Here is an 18,063-nt window from a genome sequence, read left to right as displayed (position 1 = left end):
GGACTTCCAGCATGATGTTGAATAAAAGTGGAGATAGTGGGCAGCCTTGTCTGGTTCCAGTTCTAAGTGGGAATGATTTCAATTTTTCCCCATTCAGTATGATGTTGGCTATGGGTCCGTTATATATGGCTTGAATCATTTTTAGATATGTTCATTCTATGCCTATTTTATTAAGTGTTTGTATCATGAAGGGGTGTTGAATTTTGTCAAATGCTTTTTCTGCATCTATTGGTAGAATCATGTGGTCTTTGTTTTTGCTTCTGTTTATGTGGTGAATTGCATTTATAGATTTACATACGTTGGACCATCCCTGCATCCCTGGGATGAAGTCCACTTGGTCATGATAGATTATTTTTTGATAAGCGTCTGGATTTGGTTAGCTAGAATTTTGTTGAAAATTTTTGCATCTATATTCATTAGGGATATTGGTCTGTAGTTTTTTTTGTTGTTGTTGCATCCTTTCCTGGTTTTGGTATCAGGATAATATTCGCTTCATAAAAGGTGTCGGGGAGGTTTCCGTTCTTCTCGATGTTGTGGAATAGTTTCTGCAAGATAGGTACTAGTTCTTCTTTGTATGTGTGGTAAAATTCGGGTGTGAAACCATCTGGACCGGGACTTTCTTTTTAGGGAGATTTTTAATTGCTGCTTCTATTTCAGCTGTTGAGATTGGTCTGTTCAGGGAATCTATTTCTTCCTGGTTGAGCCTAGGGAGGCTGTGTGTTTCTAGAAATTTGTCCATTTCCTCCACATTTTCCAGTTTGTGTGCATAAAGATTTTTGAAGTATTCATAAATTATATCTTGTGTCTCTTTGGGATCAGCAGTGATATCTTCTTTTTTTGTTCCTGATGGAGCTAATTAGAGATTTCTCTTTTCTGCCTTTTGTTAGCTTAGACAATGGCGTGTCAATTTTGTTTATTTTTTCAAAGAACCATCTTTTTGTTTTATTAATCTCTTGAATAGCTTCCCTGTTTTCAATTTCATTTAGTTCTGATGTGATCTTGTTGATTTCACTTCTTCTGCTGGGTTTGGGGTTGGTCTGTTCTTCTTTTTCCAGCTCTTTGAGTCCTTTTGTTAGATTTTCTATTTGTGATCTTCTTGTCTTTTGGTTATAGGCATTTATGGAGATAAACTTTCCTCTCAGAACTGCTTTAGTTGTGTCCCAGAGGAGTTGATAACTTGTCTCTCCATTGTCATTTTCTTCATAGAACTTTTTTATTTCCGTTTTGATTTCTTCATTTATGAAGAAATCATTTAGTAGGAGGTTGTTTAATTTCCACGTTTTTGTGTAGAAATGTGAGTTTCTGTTAGGTTCGATTTCTACTTTTATTCCACTGTGATCTGAGAAGATACATGGTATGATTTCTATTTTTTAAATTTCTTGAGATTAACTTTGTGTCCTAAGATATGGTCAATCTTAGGGAATGTCCCGTGAGCTGATGAGAAGAATGTATATTCAGTGGATTTTGAGTAGAATGTCCTGGAGATATCAGTCGGACCCAATTGTTCCAGGGTTTTGTTTAAGTTCATTATGTCTTTATTAATTTTCTGTTTGAAGGATCTGTCTTCTGGCATCAGTGGGGTGTTGAAATCTCCAGTGATTATGGAGTTGCTGTTCATCCATTTGCTTAGATCCAGTAAGGTTTGCTTTATGAATCTGGGTGCGCCTAAGTGGGGTGCATATATATTTAAAATTGTTATCTCTTCTTGTTGAACTGTGCCCTTCACCATTATATAATGATCTTCTTTGTCTTTCACTACTTTTGTTGGTTTAAAAACTAGATCGTATGAAATTACAACTGCCACGTCAGCCTTCTTTTGGCTTCCACTTGCTTGGAATACTGATCTTCACCCTTTTACTTTTGGTCTGTATGCATCCTTGCAGGTTAGATGTGTTTCCTGAAGACAGCATATACTTAGCCTGTATTTTGTTATCCATTCATGTAGCCTGTGTCTCTTGAATGGAGAGTTTAAGCCATTCACATTTATTGAGAGAACTGATAGGTAAGGTAAATTACTGTTCAATCTGTTGGGTTGGATGTTGTTGCTTTGATTTCTCTTGAGCCATTGTAGTATCTGGCCATTAATCTTTGGGTATTGGTTGTTTTTATATCCGTGAGTTTTCATTATGGTGTTCCGTGCGTAACACTGTTTTGAGTACTTCTTGTAGGCTTGTCTTGCCTTGGTGAATTCTCTGAGACTTTGCTTGTCTGAGAATGTCTTTATTTCTCCTTCATAGATGAAGCTTACTTTTGCAGGGAATAAGATTCTAGGCTGGGTATTGTTTTGTTTCAGAAGAGTGCGAATGGGGCCCCAGTCTCTCTTTGCTTGTAAAGTCTCATTAGAGAAGTCTGGTGTTATTCTAATTGGCTATCCCTTGTATCTCACTTGCTTCTTTCATCTTATAGCTCTTAGAAAGGCCTTTTTAGTTGATATTTTGGTCAGTCTGATGACTGCATGTCGTGACGTCTTCCTGTTTTCATTGAATATCCAAGGGGACCTCTAAGCTTCTTGAACTTGTATATCAAGATTTTGAGCAAGGCCTGGGTAATTTTCCTCTATTATATCTTCAAACAGCTTGTCCAACCCTTGAGTGTTGTCTTCTTCCCCTCTGGTAAACCCATGACCCTCACATTAGGTTTCTTCACACAATCCCACATCTCTTGTAGGCTTTGCTCTTTTCTCTTTTTTCTCTGCTCTATTTCTGTGACTGATTTATTTAATTGGAGGGTGTTATCTTCAAGCTCTGAGAATCTTTATTCTGTTTGATCAAGCCTGTTCTTGAGACGTTCCACTGTATTTTGTAGTTCCCTGAATTGATTCTTCATTTCCATGAGTTCGGTTAAACATTTCTTCATTGTGTCTATTTCTTTAGTGAACTTTTCTTCTCGGTCCTTGAGGCTTTTTGTGGTTTCTTTGTGTTCGTTATTGAGTTGTTGCAGTTTGGTGAGTGTTCGTATGATCTACATACGAAATTCCTCTTCTGTCATTTTTGCTGCCTGATTCGGGTTGGTGTCTATTTCTAGGGGGCTGGTACTCCTCCTTGGGGGTGTGCTTTCCATTTGGTTCTTCATATTTCCTGAGTTCCTTCGCTGATTTCTTCCCATGTCGATAAGTTGTTGTTTCTTTCCTTTAGGTTTTTGTTTGGGTTTTCACATGTCTTGTTTAGTTTCTGAGCCGTTAGGTGGTGTCTGTGGGTGAGATTCGACCACTCCCTGTATAATGAGTCAGTGGGTGCCGTGAAAAGGCTGTGCAGGATGTCGTCCCTGTCAGTCGGTGGCACTTGCTTGGAGGAACAGGCTATGCTGTTGTTTTTTGTGTCCTGTTATCAGCTCTTGTTCTGGGCGGAGCTGGGTTGGGTAAGCCTGCCCTCAGGCACCACCAATGCTGTTAGCAGGGGTCAAAGTTCTGTTCTCTGCTTCCAGGAAAAGCTATCAGGGCGGAGCTGGAATGGCCCCGCTCAGCCAGAAAGTCTGCTTGTGGGGTTGGTGCTGTCTGAGACCCGCAGTCTGGAGTGGGCCTAGCTTCTGTCCACCGTCCCCAACTCTGCAGCTACCCCTGGGCCTCTGCCAGCAGGCCTGACCATACACCAGCAGGCCTCACTGGATTGTGATGGCAGTGGGGAGGTTTGCTGCGCAGAAACGCCCCCTGGGCTGGGCGTACGGCCTCCTTTTGGGAGGAGGGTTGCCCTCTAGGATGCCGATCTGCCCCTGAAGGCACACACACCTCAGTAGGCTGTTCACATATATCCCTTCTGTGCCCCAGGCAATGCTAGACCTCGGTGCACGGGATCTGGTCTGCAGGTCTGACCTTGGGTCCCAGAGATCAAACTGTATCCCCACCAGGGAGAGGATTTCTGGTCCCAATTCACCCACAGGGAGCCCAAGCTGGGCCTATGTCTCTCAGCCTCTGAGTTTGCACCGTTTTCCTAGGAACACCGTGCCAGCAGCACCTGGGAGGGCTGGCGGGTAGGGAGCTCACAGTCTGAGTTCCCCTTAGGCAGCTGTAGGGTCCCAAAAGGGAAGGTCCTGTTCTCTGGAGGTGCCTCCGGCTGGTGGCTGTCTGGGCAGCCACGGGTAGGGTCGGCGGAGGGGAGAAGGAGGCAATATGGCGCCTGCCTTGCGGCTCGGGTCTGTGCACACAGAGGTGTCCGGAGGGAGTTGGGAGCCTGGTGCCGCGTCCACCACAGGCTCACCGCTAGCTGGCGGTGGCCGTGTCTGGGCTGGTATCTGCAGGTTTCTCTACCCACTAGGGAGCCCACCAGCAGTCCCAAATGCAGGGGAGGGGAAAAGAGACTTATCCACCTACCCTTCCCGCTGGTCTCCAGGCTGCTTTGGTGGTCTCCGCTTCCAGTTCTCCTCTGCAGCCTCCTCCCGTGGAGTCTCCTGGGATCTCAGGTACCTCTCCTTTCAGCCCTCGTCCACTGTATGCTCGTCTTCTTGCTTCTTTTTTCTAATTTCTGCTAGAATCTCTCTTTTCTGCAGAGACACTCTGTCTGGCAGTGTTTCTCATCCGCCATTTTGATCCCCCCCCTTTATTTCTTTATTAATTTTCTGTTTGGAGGATCTGTCTTGTGGCGTCAGTGGGGTGTTGAAATCTCCAGTGATTATGGAGTTGCTGTTCATCCATTTGCTTAGATCCAGTAAGATTTGCTTTATGAATCTGGGTGCGCCTAAGTTGGTTGCATATATATTTAAAATTGTTATCTCTTCTTGTTGAACTGTGCCCTTCACCATTATATAATGACCCTCTTTGTCTTTCACTACTTTTGTTGGTTTAAAAACTAGATCGTATGAAATTACAACTGCCACGCCAGCCTTCTTTTGGCTTCCACTTGCTTGGAATACTGATCTCCACCCTTTTACTTTTAGTCTGTATGCATCCTTGCAGGTTAGATGTGTTTCCTGAAGACAGCATATACTTAGCCTGTATTTTGTTATCCATTCATGTAGCCTGTGTCTCTTGAATGGAGAGTTTAAGCCATTCACATTTATTGAGAGAACTTATAGGTAAGGTAAATTACTGTTCATTCTGTTGGGTTGGATGTTGTTGCTTTGATTTCTCTCTTGAGCCATTGTAGTATCTGGCCTTTAATCTTTGGGTATTGGTTATTTTTATATTCCTGAGTTTTTATTATGGTTTTCCGTGCATAACACTGTTTTGAGTACTTCTTGTAGGCTGGTCTTGTCTTGGTGAATTCTCTGAGACTTTGCTTGTCTGAGAATGTCTTAATTTCTCCTTCATATATGAAGCTTTATTTTGCAGGGTACAAGATTCTAGGCTGGGTGTTATTTTGTTTTAGAAGAGTGAAAGTGGGTCCCCATTCCCTCCTTGCTTATGTTGTTTCAGTTGAGAAATCTGGAGTAATTCGGATTGGTTTTCCTTTATATGTGATTTCCTTCCTGCCTCTCACCGCTTGTAGGAGGGTCTCTTTTGTTGATATTTTGGTCAGTCTGATGACTACATGGTGTGGTGTTTTCCTGTTTGCATTGTATCTCGCAGGAGCCCTTTTGCCCTCTTGTATTTCTAATTCTAGGTTACTGGTTAGACCTGGGAGGTTTTCCTCAATTATTTCTTCAAAAAGCTTATGTAACTTTTGGGTTTTTTCTTCCTTCTTCTCGGGAATCCAGTGGACCTGCAGGTTATTCTTCTTCATATAATCCCACAATTCTTGTAAGCTTTGCTCATGTCTCTTATTTTTCTGCTTTCGCTCTGTGATTAACTTATTTGATTTGAATGAGTTGTCTTCCAGCTCTGAGATTCTTTCTTCTCTTTGTTCTACCCTATTTTTGAGGCTTTCTACTGTGTTTTGAATTTCCCTGAATAAGTTCTTCATATCGAGGATGTCTGATTGATTCTTCTTCAAGATGATAATCTCCTTAGTGAATTTTTCTTCCAATTCTTGAATCTTCTATGTGGTTTCTTTGTGTTGATTATTCATTTTTCCTTGCATTTGATTGAGCTTTTTAACAATCCAATTTTGGAATTCTTCTTCTGTCATTTTAGTGTTTTGGGTTTGTTCAGGCTCCATTTCTTGAGAGCTGGTGTATCTCCTGGGGGGGGGATTTTCGGCTTCTTTTTTTGAGTTGCATTGTGTCCTCCCCATCCTAGGTCAATTGCTAGAGCTCAGTGGACTACTTTTTGTAATTTCTTGATCCAGCACTGGGGGGAGCTCTTCCACCACACTTGGAAGGTTCCCCTGACAGGCGTAGGTTTTTGGCAAAGTGGGTTTTCTCGTCTCGCCCCGCCTCCAAGGGTGGAGCCTACCACTTTGGGGAGAAGAGATGTGGGCTGAGGGGAGGCGGTATCTCCCCAGTTTGCCCTGCACTGCAGGCTATGACTCCCCTCGGTTGCTAGGATTCTCAGTAGATACTTGATGAAGACAGGCCTGACGAGCCGATCCCAGATTGTGTAGGGGCGGGATTTGCCAGGAGAGACTCTAGTCTGGGCGGGGCGGGGAGCTTTGCCGCTGCCAGCTGGGCTGTGGACCCCCTCAATGGCGATCACTGGCCCACTTGTAGGGCTCCAGTACTGAGGGCGACTGATTAGGTTGCAGCCGGTGCCGGGTTGGGGGCCTGGTTCAATAGGACGCCCCGCAGGTTCCTCCACGCCGCCGCCTGCCTGCCCGCCCACCTGTTCAGTCAGAGCCCATGCTTTTACTGATCTGCCCTGTGCAGTTTTATTCACCCAGGGCAGTTCCAGCTTAGAGCCCCCTCTGAGTTTTGTAGGTTACCGGAGGTGAGATCTCTAACTGCCTCCTCTGTCTGCGCCGATCAGTTTCTTTCTGTCTTGGAGCCGTCCTAGCATGGGGCTCAGGGGAGACCAGGCTGCCGCCTCTCGCCATCAACCGCATCCTTCAGCACCCTCTTCTCCTGCTGCGATTTCGCACCAGTTTCAGACAGGTCCCTGGCTGGGTGGGTGTGGAGGTCAATGGGGAAGCAAGGAGTTCTCCTGTGGGTCTGATCCCACTTCACCACCTGGCCTGGTGGGCTGGCGCCCTCTCACGTGCCTTATTGTTAGCTCTGCACTCTCCAGAGAACGCCATCTTATTTCCTGGTCACCTTGTATCCTTTTATGGGAGTCCCGCACTGTACCTCTGCTGATTCTCAACGCTGTCCTTGTAGTGTGGAGATCCACTCACATGTAGGAGAACAAGATTTATGTCTCCTTCTCTGGGAGCAGAAGTCTGGAGAGTTGCCTCTACTCCGCCATTTTTCCCCTCTCCCAGAGTGATGTTTGGATACATGTATACAATGTGTCATGTTCAAATCAGGGCAATTAGCATATTCATCACCTCAAATATTTATCATTCTTTTGTGTTGGGAACATTCTAAATTCTCTGTTCAAGCATTTTCAAAATATATAATAAGTTATTGTTATCTATATTCATTCCACAGTGCTGTAGAACTGTGGTCCCCAAGCCCCAGGAGGCATACTGGTACTGGTCCATGGCCTTTTAGGAACTGGACACTGTAGGTCTGCTGCTCCTCCTCCACCCCCTCCCCATCCGTGGAAAATTTGCCTTCCATGAAACTTGGTGGGGGTGCTCATGGGTGTACAGCAGGAGCAGGAGGTGAACAGCAGGCGAACTATCAAAGCTTCATCTGTATAGCTGCTCCCCTGCTCATTACTTACATCGTCACCTGAACTCTGCCTACCCTGACCCATCAGTGGAAAAATTATCTTCAATGAAACTAGTCCCTGCTGCCAAAAAGGTTGGGGACCACTGCTATAGAACACTCTATCTCATTCCTTCTATCTAACTATAATAATCATGTCCATTAACCAATCTCTCCCTAACTTACCCCTTTCTCAGCCTCTAATAGCCACAATTCTACTGTCTGCTTCTATAAGCTCAACTTTTTTAGCTTCCATATATGAGTGACAACATGTAGTGTTAATCTTTCTGTGTATGACTTATTTCACTTAACATATTCCAGGCTCATCTATGTTTCTGCAATGATAGAATTTCATTTTTTATGGCTGAATAGTATTCCATAGTGCATGTATATCATATTTTCTTTAGCTATTCATATGTTGATAAACATTTAGGTTGATTCCATATCTTGGCTGCTGTGAATGGTGCTGCAGTAAACCTGGGGGTGTAGATATCTCTTACATGTACTGATTTACTTTCTTTTTAAATAAATACCCAATAGTGGGATTGCTGGATCATACAGTCATATTTTTAGCTTTTGGAGACATCTCCATACTATTTCCCATAGAGGCTGTACTAATTTACAATTCTACCAACATTGCATAAGAGTCCCCTTTGCTCTACCTCCTCTCCAGCATTTGTTATTTTTTTGTTTTTTTGATAGCAATTTTAACTGGGGAGAGATATTTCATTGTGATTTTGATTTACATTTCTAGATGATTAGTAGTGCTCATCATTTTTTCATGTATCTGTTGGTCATTTGTATTTCTTATTTTGAGAATTAACTATTCATATACTTTGCCAATTTTTAGATCAGATTATTTGTATCTTTTGGTGTCAAGTTGTTTGTGTCCCTTTCATATTCTGGATATTAGTCCTTTGTCAGATAAATAGTTTGCAAATATTTTCTCCCATTCTACTGGTTGTCTCTTCATTCTGTTGATTGCTTTCTTTACTATGCAGAAGACTTCTAGTATGACAAAGTCCCATTTGTCTATTTTTGTTTGGTTGTTTGTTTCTTGTGCTTTTAAAGTCTCAGCTACAAAATCTTTTCCTAAACCAATGTCTTGAAAGATTTCCCCTATAATTTCTTCTAGTAGTTTTATAGTTTGTGGTGCTACATTTAAATATTTAACCATTTTAAGTTGATTTTGAGATGGTGAGAGATAGAGGTCTAGTTTCATTTTTCTTGATAGAAATATCCAGTTTTCCCAACACCATTTATTGAAGAACCTATCCTTTTCCCAATGCATTTTCTTGGATCCTTTGTTAAAAATCAGTTGGTTGTTAATAGGTAGATGCATTTATGAGTTTTCTATTTATTTCATTGGTCTATGTATCTCATTGTATACCAATACCATGCTTTAGTTACTAAAGCTGTGTATTACATTTTGAAGACAGGTAAAATGATGCCTCCAGCTTAGTTTTTTTGTTTTTTGTTTTTTTAACTCAGTATTGGTTTGGTTATTCAAGTTCTTTTATGCTTACATACAATTTTTTTTTATTTCTGTGAAGAATGTCACTGATATTTTGATAGACATTACATTAAGACTATAGATAACATTGAGTATTATAGAAATTTTAACAATATTAATTTTTCTAAACCATGAGCATGGGAATAGTCTTTCCATATTTTGTCCTCACATTTTTTTATTTCTTTCCTCAATGTTTTATAGTTTTCACTGTAGAAAACTTTCACATCCTTGGTTAAATTTATTCATAGATTTTTTTGTAGGTATTGTAAATAGAATTACTTTCTTGATTTCTCCTTCACCTAGTTTTTATTGGTGTACAGAAACACCAGGGATATTTGCATGTTGATTTTGAATACTGCAACTTTACTGAATTTATTTATCAGTTCTGAGAGATTTTTGGTAGAGTCTTTAGGCTTTTGTATGTATAAAATATGTAATCTGCAAAGAAGGATAATTTTACTTCCTCTCTCAATTTTTATGCCCTTTATTTCCTTCTCTTCTCTGATCACTCTGGCTAGGATTTCCAGTATTATGTTGTATAAGATTGCTTAAAAAGGCATTTTTGTCTTGTTCCTGATCTTGCAGAAAAAAATTACTACTTTTCCCCATTCAGTATGATGCTAGCTTTGGATTTTAATCATACATGTTCTCTATTGTGTTGAAGTATGTTCCTTCTATACCTAATTTGTTGAGAGTTTGTTGTTTTGGTTTTTTTTTTAATCATGAACAGTTGTTGAATTTTTTTTTTATTTTGGCATATTATGAGGGTACAGATTTTAAGGTTTCAATAAATGCCCATTTCCACCCCTCCCCCCGAAAGTCTGAGTCTCCATCATGACCATCCCCCAGATGGTGCACATCTCACTCATTATGAATGTATATACCCACCCCCCTCCCCCCTCCCACCTCCCCAATACCCTATTACTGTAGCACCTATGTGTCCACTTAGGTGCTACTCAGTTAATACCAATTTGCTGGAGAATATATCTGGTGCTTGTTTTTCCATTCTTGGGATACTTCACTTAGTAGTATGGGTTCCAGCTCTAATCAGGAAAATATAAGATGTGCTATATCACCATTGTTTCTTAGAGCTGAATAGTACTCCATGGTATACATATACCACATTTTATTGATCCATTCTTGGATTGATGGGCACTTGGGCTGTTTCCACAGCCTTGCAATTATGAAATGTGCTGCTATAAACATTTGAGTGCAGGTGTCTTTTTTGTAGAGTGTCACTGGATCATTTGGGTAGATGCCCAGCAATGGGATTGCTGGATCAAATGGTAGATTCACTTGTATCGCTTTAAGGTATCTCCATATTGCTTTCCACAGAGGTTGAACTAGTTTGCAGTCCCACCAAGTGTAGGAGTGTTCCTCTCTCTCCGCAACCACGCCAGCATTTATTGTTTGGAGATTTTTTGATAAAGGCCATTCTCACTGGGGTTAAGTGATATCTCATTGTGGTTTTGATTTGCATTTCCCTGATGATTAGAGATGTTGAGCATTTCTTCATATGTTTGTTGGCCATTCTTCTCTCTTCTTTAGAAAAATTTCTGTTCAAATCCTTTGCCCACGTTTTAATGGGGTTATTTGATTTTTTCTTCCTAATTTTCATGAGTTCTAAGTATATTCTAGTTATCAGTCCCTTATCGTATGCATAGGATGCAAAAATTTTCTCCCATTCTATAGGTTGTCTGTTTACGTTCATGACTATTTCTTTGGCTGTGCAGAAGCTTTGTAGTTTCATCATGTCCCATTTATTTATTTTTGTTGCTGCTGTGATTGCCTTTGGGGACTTCTTCATAAACTCTTTGCCCAGGCCGATGTCTAGGAGAGTGTTTCCAACTTTTTCCTCTAGAGTTCTAATAGTTTCATATCTTAGGTTTAAGTCTGTTATCCAGCGTGAGTTGGTTTTTGTGAGAGGTGAAAGGTATGGGTCCTGCTTTAGCCTTTTACACGTGGCTATCCCGTTTTCCCAGTACCATTTATTGAAAAGGGATTCTTTTCCCCAGCGTATGTTTTTGTCTGCTTTGTCAAAGATTAGATGGCTATATGAGGATGGTTTTATATCAAGATTCTCACATCTGTTCCACTGGTCAATATTCCTGTTTTTGTGCCAATACCATATTGTTTTAATTACTACAGCTTTGTAGTATAGTCTGATATCTGGCATATTAATGCCTCCCATTTTGTTTTTGTTGCCTAGAATTGCTCTTCATATTCGGGGTCATCTTTGGTTCCATACGAAGCGTAAAATTATTTTTTCTATATCTATGAAGAATGCTGATGGGATTTTAATAGGTATTGCATTGAATCTGTAGATCAGTTTGGGTAGTATAGACATTTTGATGATATTGAGTCTGCCGATCCAAGAGCATGGTATGGATTTCCATCGGTTTACATCCTCTGCTATTGCCTTCCTCAGTGTTTCATAGTTCTCCCTGTAGAGGTCTTTTACGTCCTTGGTTAAGTATATTCCTAGGTACTTTAATTTCATTGTTGCTATTGTGAAGGGAATTGAGTCTTTGATTTGGTTCTCAATTAGATTGTTGTTGGCGTATATGAATGCCTCTGATTTCTGTGTATTGATTTTGTATCCTGAGACTTTACTAAATTCATTGATCAGTTCCAGGAGTTTCTTGGTTGAATCCTTGGGGTTCTCTAGATACAATATCATATCATCAGCAAACAGTGAAAGTTTGATCTCTTCTGCCCCTATTTGGATACCTTTGATTCCATTTTCCTGTCTGATTGCTGTAGCCAAGACTTCCAGCACTATGTTGAACAGAAGTGGATATAGTGGGCAGCCTTGTCTGGTTCCAGTTCTAAGTGGGAATGATTTCAATTTTTCTCCATTCAGTATGATGTTGGCTATGGGTCTGTCATATATGGCTTGTATCATTTTTAGGTATGTCACTTCTATGCCTATTTTTTAAGTGTTCGTATCATGAAAGGGTGTTGAATTTTGTCAAAAGCTTTTTCTGCATCTATTGAAAGAATCATGTGGTCTTTGTTTTTGCTTCTGTTTATGTGGTGAATTGCATTCATAGATTTACGTATGTTGAACCACCCATGCATCCCTGGGATGAAGTCCACTTGGTCGTGGTGGATTATTTTTTTGATAAGTGTCTGGATTCGGTTAGCTAAGATTTTGTTGAAAATTTTTGCATCTATATTCATTAGGGATATTGGTCTTTAGTTTTCTTTTTTTGGTGCATCCTTTCCTGGTTTTGGTATCAGAGTAATATTCGCTTCATAAAAGGTGTCGGGGAGGTTTCCGTTCTTCTCGATGTTGTGGAATAGTTTCTGCAAGATAGGTACTAGTTCTTCTTTGTAAGTATGGTAAAATTCAGGTGTGAAGCCATCTGGACCGACCGGGACTTTTGTTTTTAGGGAGATTTTTAATTGCTGTTTCTATTTCAGCTGTTGAGATTGGTCTGTTCAGGGAATCTATTTCTTCCTGGTTGAGCCTAGGGAGGCTGTGTGTTTCTAGAAATTTGTCCATTTCCTCCACATTTTCCAGTTTGTGTGCATAAAGATTTTTGTAGTATTCATAAATTGTATCTTGTATCTCTTTGGGATCAGTTGTGATATCTCCTTTTTTATTCCTGATGGAGCTTATTAGAGATTTCTCTTTTCTGCTTTTCGTTAGCTTAGCCAATGGTGTGTCAATTTTGTTTATTTTTTCAAAGAACCAACTTTTTGTTTTATTAATCTCCTGAATAGCTTTCCTGTTTTCAATTTCGTTTAGTTCTGATTTGATCTTGTTGATTTCACTTCTTCTGCTGGGTTTGGGGTTGGTCTGTTCTTCTTTTTCCAGCTCTTTGAGTCGTTTCATTAGATTGTCTATTTGTGATCTTCTTGCCTTTTGGTTATAGGCATTTATGGAGATAAACTTTCCTCTCAGAACTGCTTTAGCTGTGTCCCAGAGGAGTTGATAACTTGTCTCTCCATTGTCGTTTTCTTCATAGAACTTTTTTATTTCAGTCTTGATTTCTTCATTTACGAAGTAATCATTTAGTAGGAGGTTGTTTAATTTCCACGTTTTTATGTAGAAATGTGTGTTTATGTTAGGGTTGATTTCTAGTTTTATTCCACTGTGATCTGAGAAGGTACATGGTATGATTTCTATTTTTTTAATTTTCTTGAGATTTTCTTTGTGTCCTAAGATATGGTCGATCATAGAGAATGTCCCGTGAGCTGATGAGAAGAACGTATATTCAGTGGATTTTGGGTAGAATGTTCTGTAGATGTCTGTCAGACCCAATTGTTCTAGGGTTTTGTTTAAGTCCATTATTTCTTTATTAATTTTCTGTTTGGAGGATCTGTCTCGTGCCGTCAGTGGGGTGTTGAAATCTCCGGCGATTATGGAGTTGCTATCAATCCATTTGCTTAGATCCAGTAAGGTTTGCTTTATGAATCTGGGTGCACCTAAGTTGGGTACATATATATTTAAAATTGTTATCTCTTCTTGTTGGACTGTGCCCTTCACCATTATATAATGACCCTCTTTGTCTTTTACTACTTTTGTTGGTTTAAAAACTAAATCGTCTGAAATTAGAACTGCCACATCAGCCTTCTTTTGGCTTCTATTTGCTTGGAATATTGATCTCCACCCTTTTATTTTTAGTCTATATGCATCCTTGCAGGTTAGATGTGTTTCCTGAAGACAGTATATACTTGGCCTGTATTTTCTTATCCATTCAACCAGCCTATGTCTCTTGAGTGGAGAGTTTAAGCCATTCACATTTATTGAGAGAACTGATAGGTAAGGTAGATTACTAATCATTCTGTTGGGTTGGATGTTGTTGCTATGATTTCTGTCTTGAGCTATTGTAATATCTGGCCTTTAATATCTTTGGGTTTTGGTTGTTTTTATATTCGTGGGTTATTATTATGATGTTCCGTGCATAACGCTGTTTTAAGTACTTCTTGTAGGGCTGGTCTTGTCTTGGTGAATGCTCTGAGCCTTTGCTTGTCTGAGAATATTTTTATTTCTCCTTCATATACGAAGCTTAGTTTTGCAGGGAATAATATTCTAGGCTGGGCATTGTTTTGTTTCAAGAGAGTGAGAATGGGGCCCCAGTCTCTCCTTGCTTGTAAAGTCTCATTAGAGAAGTCTGATGTTATTCGAATTGGCTTTCCCTTGTATGTTACTTGCTTCTTTTGTCTTACAGCTCTTAGAAGGGCCTCTTTAGTTGATACTTTGGTCAGTCTGATGACTGCATGTCGTGACGTCTTCCTGTTTGCCTTGAATCTCCCAGGGGTCCTCTGAGCTTCTTGAACTTGTATATCAAGATTTTGAGCAAGGCCTGGGAAATTTTCCTCTATTATATCTTCAAACAGCTTGTCCAACCCTTGAGTGTTGTCTTCTTCCCCTTCCTGCAACCCTATGACCCTCACATTAGGTTTCTTCACATAATCCCACAGCTCTTGTAGGCTTTGCTCTTTTCTCTTGTGTCTCTGCTCTATTTCTGTGACTGATTTATTTAATTGGAGGGTGTTATCTTCAAGCTCTGAGATTCTTTCTTCTGTTTCATCTACCCTGTTCTTGAGACTTTCCACTGTATTTTGTAGTTCTTTGAATTGATTCTTCATTTCCAGGAGTTCGGTTACACATTTCTTCAATGTGTCTATTTCTTTTCCCATATCCTGGAGACTTTTTCTGGTTTCTTTGTGTTGGTTATTGATTTGTTGTTGCAGCTGGGTGAGTGTTCTTATGATCCACATACGATATTCCTCTTCTGTCATATTGGTTGCTTGATTTTGGTCGGTGTCCATTTCTAGGGGGCTGGTGCTCCTCTTTGGGGGTGTGTTTTCCTTTTGGTTCTTCATATTTCCTGAGTTCTTTCACTGATTTCTTCCCATATCGATCAGTTGTTGTTTCTTTCCTTAGGTTATTGTTTGGGTATTCACACACCTTGTTTAGTTTCTGAGGCATTAGGTGGTGCCTATGGGTGAAATTGAACCATTCCCTGTATATTGAGTCAGTCGGTGCCGTGGAAAGGCTGTGCAAGAGGCTGTCCCTGTCAGTAGGTGGCGTTTGCTTGGAGGAACAGGCTATGGTGTTGATTTTGAGTCCTGTTATCAGCTCTCGTTCTGGGCAGAGCTGGGTTGGGTAAGCCTCCCCTCAGGCCATTAGCAGGGTCAAAGTTCTGTTCTCTGCTTCCAGGGAAAACTGTCAGGGCGGGGCTGGAATGGTCCCGCTCAGCCAGAAAGTCTGTGTGTAGGGGTGGGGCTGTCTGAGACCCGCAGTTTGGAGCGGGCCTCGCTCCTTTCCACCCTCCCCAAGTCCGCAGCTACTCCTGGGCCTCTGCCAGCAGGCCAGACCACAAGCCACCAGGCCTCCCCGGACTGTGATGCCGGCGGGGAGGTTCCCTGCACAGGAACGCCACCTGGGTTGGGCACACGGCCTCCTCCAGGGAGGAGGATTGCCCTCTAAGACCCCGATCCGCCCCTGGAGGCACACACACCTCAGTAGGCAGTTCACGTATAACCCTTCTGTGCCCCGGGCAATGCTAGCCCTCGGGTCAGGGGATCTGGTCTGCAGGTCCGACCTCTGGGTCCCAGAGTTCAAATTCTATTCCCACCAGGGAGAGGATTTCCGGTCCTAATTCACCCACAGGGAGCCCAAGCTGGGTCTATGTCTCTCAGCCTCTGAGTCCACACCGTTTTCCTGGGAACACGGTGCCAGCAGCACCTGGGAGGGCAGGCGGGGTCCCAAACGGGAAGGTCCCGTTCCCTGGAGGTGCCTCCGGCTGGTGGCTGTATTGTCTCTCTGGGCAGCCGCGGGTAGGGTCAGCGGAGGGGAGGAGGAGGCGATATGGCGCCTGCCGCGCGGCTCAGGTCTGTGCACACGGAGGTGCCCGGAGGAAGTTGGGAACCTGGTGCCACATCTGCTACAGGCTCACCGTTGGCAGGCGGCGGCAGTCTCTGGGCTGGTGTCCGCAGGTCTTTCCACCCACTGGGGAGCCCACCAGCAGTCCCGAATGCAGGGGAGGGGAAACAGCAAATCCACCTACCCTTGCCGCTGGTCTCCGGGCTGCTCTGGTGGTCTCAGCCTCCAGTTCTCCTCCGCAACCTCCTCCCTTGTAGTCTCCCGGGGTCTCAGGTACCCCTCCTTCCGGCCCTTGTCCGCTGTATGCTCGTCTTCTTGCTTCTTTCCTCTAATTTCTGCTAGAATCTGTCTTTTCTGCAGAAACACTCTGTCTGGCGGTGTTATTCGTCCGCCATCTTGCTCCGCCCCTGAATTTTATTAAATGCATTTTCTGCATCTATTGAGATGATTGTATTATATTTGTCCTTCATTTTATATATATGGTATATTGTGTTTATTGATTTACATTTTTTGAGCCACCCTTGCATGCCTGGAATAAATTCTACTTGATCATGGTGATTTTTCTTTTTGATGTGCGTTGAATTCTGATTGTTAGTATTCCTAGATAATTTTTGCATCTAATTTCATCAAAAATTAGATTCATCAAAAACCTGGCCTGCAGGGTTTTTCTTTTGTCCCCTTGTCTGATTTTGGTGTCTGGGTAATGGTGGCCTCATAGAATGAGTTAGGATTAATTTTCTCCTCTTTAAATTTTATAGTAGCTTGAGAATTGGATTGAATCCTTTAAGTTTGTTAGAATTCAGCAGTAATGTCATCAGGTCCTGTGTGTTTCCTTTTGGGGAAACATTTTATTACTGAGTCTGTCTCATTATTTCTTATTGATCTTTTCACATATTATATTTATTTCTGGTTCAATTTTTGTAAACTATATGTGTCCAGGAATTTATTCATTTCATTTCATCTAGGTTTTCTAATTTGTTGCAATATAGTTGTTCTCTAATTATCTCTAATTATCCTTAGTATTTGAGTGATATAAATTTTAATGTCTCCTTTTTGTTTCTGATTTCATTTGACTCATCTCTTTTTTATTAGTTTATCTATCAGTTCGTTCATTTTATTTGTCTTTTGAAAAGAAAAACAACTTGTTGTTTTGTTGAAAGTTTTATTTTTTTAGCTTCTATTTCATTTAGTACTGCTCTGATCTTCATCATTGCTTTCCTTCTACTAATTTTAGGTTTTGTCTTTTCTTTCTTTTTCTGGTCCCCTGAGGTACATCATAAGATTGTTTATTTGAAATACTTCACTTTTTTGATGTACATGCCCACTGCTATAAAATTCCCTCTTAGTACTGCTTTTTCTATATCCCATAAATTAGTATATTGTGTTTCTATTTTCATTTGTTTCAAGAAAGTTTTTTATTCCTTCTTAATTTCTTCATAGACCCATTGGTCATTCAGGATCATGTTCTTTACATTTAATATATGTGTACAGTTTCCAAAGTTTCTCTTGTTATTGATTTCTGGTTTTATTTCATTGTTGTCTAAGAAGACATCTGATATCATTTCAATAATTTCAAATTATTGAGACTGTTTTGTGGCCTAATATATGGTCTATCCAGAAGAATGTTCCATGTGCTAATGATAAGAATGTTTGTACTGCAGCTGCTTGATGAAATAATTTGTAAATGGCTGTTAGGTAACTTTGTTCTATAGCACAGTTTAAATCTGATGTTTCATTGTTGATTTTCTGTCTAGATAATCTGTCCAATGCTGAAAGTAGGATATTAAACTCCTAAAATATTATTATTTGGGCATCTTTCTCTCTTTTTAGCTCTATTAATATTGGCTTTATATATCTGGGTGCTGCAGTGATGAGTGCATATGTATTTGCAAGAGTTATATTATCTTGCTGAACTGATCATAATATAATACACCTTTTTATCCCCACTTTTTAAAAATTTGCAGTCAATTTTGTCTGATGTAAGTATAACTACGTTGCATATTTTTTATTTCTGTTTATGTGGAATATGTTTTTCTATTCCTTCACTTTAAGTCAATGCATATCTGTACAAGTAAAATGAGTATGTAATAGG

The sequence above is a fragment of the Microcebus murinus genome, chromosome X (assembly GCF_040939455.1).
Source record: "Microcebus murinus isolate Inina chromosome X, M.murinus_Inina_mat1.0, whole genome shotgun sequence".
In the NCBI taxonomy this organism is placed as follows: Eukaryota; Metazoa; Chordata; class Mammalia; order Primates; family Cheirogaleidae; genus Microcebus; species Microcebus murinus.
Note: the sequence above shows the minus strand (reverse complement) of the source record.